At 38.9% G+C, this 6,010-nt stretch overlaps 1 protein-coding gene across 7 annotated transcripts in view; it reads left to right on the forward strand.

Annotated features, from left to right (window-relative positions):
- Meis2 (Meis homeobox 2) overlaps nucleotides 1–6,010 on the forward strand; it is a 202,205-nt gene that overhangs the window by 136,846 nt on the left and 59,349 nt on the right. The gene's annotated exons all lie outside the window — the stretch shown is intronic.

Consider the following 6,010-nt stretch of genomic DNA (forward strand, 5'->3'; position numbering starts at 1 on the left):
AAAGCCTGAGCTAGATTACCCCTCTCATCGAGCCCGCCTGTGTGGCGTCTGTTTCCTGCTTCCTGATCCCTATCACCCCACTAAGTTCCCGCCTCGCAGGGTAGTCTGCCTAGCTACTAATGTTGCTAGCCAATCAGCTTACGCGACCCGCCTTGATTTGATTGGAGGCCACAATCCTATATATAGCCAGTACCTCCACCCCTGGAGAAGAGAAGCACGGAAGGAGCCACGGAGAGCGGGCCGGTAGAGGCTTCGGGACAGACTGTAGGAGAGAAGCACGAAAGGAGCCGCGCGGAGCGGACCGGTAGAGGCTTCGGGGCAGACTGTAGGAGAGAAGCACGAAAGGAGCCGCGGGGAGCGGACCGGTAGAGGCTTCGGGGCAGACTGAAGCACGGAAGGAGCCGCGGAGAGCGGACCGGTAGAGGCTTCGGGGCAGACTGTATAAGGAGAGAATAAAGAAAAGCCTGACCACCGCCAGACCTTGTCGTGTGTTCTTCCTGCCGGCCGGGAGCGACACAGACAGCAATCAGCTATGTTGATTGACCAAGCCTGTGTTACTAACCATCTTCAACCACGTCCTAATGTCAAATCAGAGCACCATGACCAAAAGAGAAGGGAAATAACACTTTAATAGAAGAAAACATCAGGGTCAGAATGGGAAAGTATAAATGACTGGAGAGCAAGTGGGTATCTCAGCTCTTACCAATGCCTCTGTGTATGACTGGTCCAGGTCATTTGTGAGCCTTGATTTTCCCATCTACACAAATTAGATCCTGGCCTAAGAGCTCTCTGAAAGTCTTTTCTACTCTAATGTTTTATAGTTCTGCTCTTAAGAGCCAGGGACAAGGATATGACAACCACAAAACAAAGGCTTAAATACAATAACAAAAAGCAGAAGATAGATGCACCACATTTCATGGGGAGGTTTCAGCTAGAATGGGCAATGGAACAGTAAAGGGTATTTCCGTGTTCTGATGTAGAGGACATTTGAGAAGGAAAGTGTGTTTGTGTGTGTGTGTGTGTGTGTGTGTGTGCGCGCGCGCGCTCACGTGCACACATGCACCCTTGTGCAAAAGGGAGTCTGTGAGATTTCGAATTAATCATCACAAACTTTGTTATTACAATCTCTTTAGATGTCTTATATTCCATTCATAACTTTGTTAACCTTCTTATCTTACCCTTACAGAGACTGTGTCTCTTATTTAAGGTGACATAACTACTGACAGAGCTGAAAAGAAAACTTGTGTGCTTTTTTCCTGTTCCTTCTACAAATATTTTGAAACAGTGAACAGAGTAGGGGAGAAATATGAAAGTTAAAGGCTTTGTCTTCAGGAAATTATATTTAATAAAGATGTAAATAAGACACAATAATGAAAAGGTAAAATTATTATAAACATAAGAAAATTGTTACTGGAACTTGGTAGAAAGATTATCTCCAAAAAGGTTGGATGGTTTTCAAATGTTTATGTTTCTTTAACTTTAAAATTCTCATAGGATAGGAATGCTTTTTTGCATAAGAAAAAGTTGCTAAATTAATGACCATTAAATAAATTTGACATTACAGAAAGATACATTTATTTATTCAGGGATTAAATTCTTGGTAGGTGCTTACACTCTGGTTCAGTAAACAATGTCCTCGATCAGTAAATATCTGCCCAATACAACTTCATTGTCCACATTAAGAATCCTAAGGGTTTTATATGCAAGTAGGATACCAGAATCCTGGTCACATGAGTTAACTCTATAAAACATGGACCTTGGAGGGGGCTGAAACATAGCTAAAGGATAGGACTGATCCTGGAGATACCTTGCTCTGGAACTATCCAGGGTGCCAGGCTTGATGATGCGTGTTTATAATCTCGGCTGTGAGGAAGACTGAGGTGAGAGGATGGGAAGTTCTGCTGCAGCCTGGACAACTTAAGACAATTCTGCCAGGATAAAATTTAAAGAAGATGTAGGCTCAGTGCTCCCTGGGTTCGGTGCCCCATACTGGAAAAAACTCCAAGGAAAAAGTTACTATCATACAAGACAATGTCTAATATAAAAAAGTTAAATGATTATGTGTTTTTAATGTAATGTATATAAATTAATTATAATTACCATCAATTAAGTATAATTTCATAATTACTAGTGGATTTAAGAATGGTTCGAAGTTGTACACATACAGACAATACAGAAATATACAAATAAACAGTCTCCATCTCTAGACCCTACACCATAAAAACTATTATTTAGCATGTATTTTTCCAGATGCTTTTCTTACTCTAGAAACATAATTACATGTATTTAGTTTTCCTTAGTTTACTTATTTAGCCTAAAATGAATAATACATATCGCTCAACCTATTTCACTTAGCAATATATGGGGACAACCTTTCCATGAGAACCTCACATTGTAGTTAATGACAATGCAATTTGACAGATGTTTGCGTTGTTTCCAGTATCTTAGTTTTAAATAAATACTTTTTCTATTTATTGTGCACTTCTAATTCATAAGGTTATTTACAGTATCCTTTAAAATTTTAAAACACCAGCATATAAATCCTTTTAACTTAAATAAAATTCATGATAAATCAGTTCTAGTATAGACAACACCAGAGTGGTTATTCATAACAGATTATTATTAGGTGATTTCATTCACCAAATTGCCCCATGACGTGTGGTAAGGATACTGTGGCTTTACTTTCAAGCACTTGATAACTGGGTCCCATTCTCTCCCCCCAAATAAAAGTAGCAGAAGCAGGCCGTGGTCTCTTGAGTAAAGAGAGTATCTTAACTGCGATTGACTTTTTTAGAAAGCAGTGAGAAATACTTTCTTGTTACTTTGGCCATGAGCTGTACTTGCCTTATTAACATTTTGAACCTTGATCAGTTGATGTTTCAAGGAGGATCTTTGTAATTTCCTTGTTGTGTTCACCAGTGGCCATAGAATCATTCTGAGATGTGAAAACTTTGCTGATTCTTTCTTGATGAAGGGAATTGTCATTGTCACTGTTATAGTACAGTGTGTCCTCTGATGAGTGAGCCAGGCCACCTCTGGCCACCAGACTCAAATGGCTTAGCCCCCAACAGTGAATAGACTAAACCATAGTTTTAGTTCAAAAATATGGGAACTGACAACAAATTATTGCTTGTGGTCTACTTCCAGTTTTCAAGTGCAAACATTCTAAAGTTTATTTTAAATTTGAGCCAGTCAGACATTTAGTAATATACATCAAAGAAGGAGCAAAGGCTTCCCATGTTTATTATTTCAATATGATGTCTGTTCTAATAAAGTAGAAGAACGCATATGAGAGACCATATACTTGAAATTCTCTAGTTCCAGAGTTTGGCCTTAAATATATACATATATTTGTAAATTAAGCCAAAACATATTGTCATGGTTCCAATTCCTCTGAAAGCTGATTGTTTTCCGTCCCTCTTTTAATTTTAGAAATATAGTGGCCGACTGCCAGAACACTTTCAGATAAACAGTCCACCCATGTATACAAGGGGCATGAGATCATGAGTGTTCAAAAGCCACAGAGCAGTATTTAAATAAGTTAAAGTTATTATGGTCTTCCCTATTAATTAAAAAAAGCCATCTGTGCAAGGTGAATTTTGGTAAGGTACCAATTTTTTAATGGTTGTGGGTAGAATTTGTAACTGTTTTCGTAGTGAAAGTATAGCTCAGGGATTCCCAAGATAAGATGTACTGTTTATTGTAAAATTCTGTAACCATTTGACCGCATTTCTGATAAGACACTGGAAAGAAGGCTTGTTATTCAATCAGGATTCACAATCAAACATAAAGGAACGGCCTGTCTGGTAGCACCCACTTTTCCCTCTTGTCTTTCCTTAGAATCTTAAACCTTTATTTCATCTATGCCTTTCTCTTTTCTTGCTTCCACTTTTCTCTTTCTATTTCTCTTTATCTGTCTCTCGGTCTCTGTTTCTCTCTGTCTCTTTCTATGTCTTTATCTCTGTCTGTCCCTCTGTCTCTCGCTGTCTCTCTCTGTCTCTGTCTCTCTCTCTCTCTCTCTCTCTCTCTCTCTCTCTCTCTCTCTCTCTCTCTCACACACACACACACACACACACACACACCCACCACACATACACACATGCATACACACACTCCACAATCCACATTTGGTCCGAATCATCTTAGAAGACTAAACACACAAAACGGAACAAAAACACTGCATGAAGAACTGCACACTGGAAGACCTTACCGATCTAGATCTACGCATGCCCTTGTTGCATCTTTTATTTTCCTGTTTCCTATTTGGAGAACTTTTTCCTCTTGAGCAAACAACCTATAAACCTAGCCTCTCAAAATCTTGGGGGCACAAAAACTCAAAAAGTGTTACTACCTTCCTTGAATTCAGCAAGAAAATACCTTGACAAGAAAGATTTTTTTTTTTCATTTCCCACCCAACCAGTGTTTTCAGTCAATTAAAATTTGTACTTGAGGCCTTTTCCAGTTTGAACCACCTCGGCGTCTGTGATGAGCAATCCTTCTTGTGTGTGCAGTCATTCATTATCTCCCTTACCAAAAGGAGCATGGAGGACGATTACATTGTTTGGACGAATCCGAGTGTTAGGAGGAGTATTTGTCATGGAGGCAGAGAGCAGCACCTGACAGGCAGCGATTGATGGCCAGGAACGAGTGCGAGTGGCCAAAGCAGCCTCAGAGGATGCAAATTACTGACTGTGGATTCCAATTTATCCTGTTCATTTTTCTTGCCCGTGCTGAAGACCATTAGTGGTTTTTGAAGCAGTGAAGGGGTCATTACTAATGTGGGTAGGCTCGAAGCAGGAGGGGGAAGGAGGGGAAAAGCCTTCTGTAATTACACAGCTTTCAGGAACAGGCTGGAGGCCCTAGCCAAAAAAGTGTCAACACCTCGCAATCAGAAAAATTTATTTTCATTTTATGCTTAACCCATATTAACTCAACATTATCATCTTTCTTTGTTAACATTTGCAGAATATTAAAAGCCTGGCTTCTATATTAATACAAATCTAGTTAACCCTTTTGCTATGCAGGGGATTTTGTTTAACCTAATGGCATTTGGGTTTGCTAATAAGTAATTGTGCACATTTTGGATAATATATGCTATTATAGTCTATGAAATACCTGAAGAATACAATTTTAGATGATTGAAAAACATTCACTTGCTCAAATGAGGGAATGATTAGAATGCTCTGAATGGAATACTTTGTTGTTCCTAATGTCATTCTTTAATAATGTTGATGGGAAATATTTATTATTAAAGACTTTCTAGCTTATGAACAACTTTGACATGCTAGATATAAGTTTACTTTTCTGTTTAAGAAAACTAGTGAATTTAGAACAGGGACCTACTTAACAGATTAGCTTCATAATTATTTACATGCCAGTGCAGGGCCTTTCAAAGTAAATGTATGATGCTAAAATAGCAGTCCTTGGTTTCAGAATGAGAAAGGAAAGTAGGTTGGCTCTGGGAAGGCTGTTTGGTATAAATGTGAGTGAATTGTGATGGAAAGTAAAGAAAAATACACACACACACATTGGAACCTATGGCTTTATTCTCTCATTGCCATAGTCTAAGGTGAACGTTACATATAACTGGCTCCTTTTGATGTGTGCTCATTGTTTGTGACCCCAGTAGCCCAGAGCACTAACCAGCATGAATAAAAGAATCTTCCATTGTCCTATAAAGGAATCAAGCAAATATGCTGTAAGTACACTGTGTTGTAACGAATCTAGTTGTCCTAACTTCGAAAATCGTTGTGAGTACCTGCTATCTCACTTTTCAAACTTTTACTGTCAGTAATCTTCTGAGAATAACTAGGAATAATAATTCTATTGAGCCATCTTACAAAGTAACTTAAAATGAGGACTTCGCCTATGTTTTCCAGGAAGCTTTAGTTCCATAGTGCATCTGACATGAATGTAGGTAAACAAAATTGTGATTGTCACGAGAGTGCTTTCCACCCTGGACTGATTTTTAAAAACTGAGTAATTTAGACAGCTGACTTTTTATTGCTGG

Source organism: Cavia porcellus, unplaced genomic scaffold (genome assembly GCF_034190915.1).
Source record: "Cavia porcellus strain 051 isolate PalLab524CR breed Dunkin Hartley unplaced genomic scaffold, mCavPor4.1 scaffold_6, whole genome shotgun sequence".
Lineage (NCBI taxonomy): Eukaryota > Metazoa > Chordata > Mammalia > Rodentia > Caviidae > Cavia > Cavia porcellus.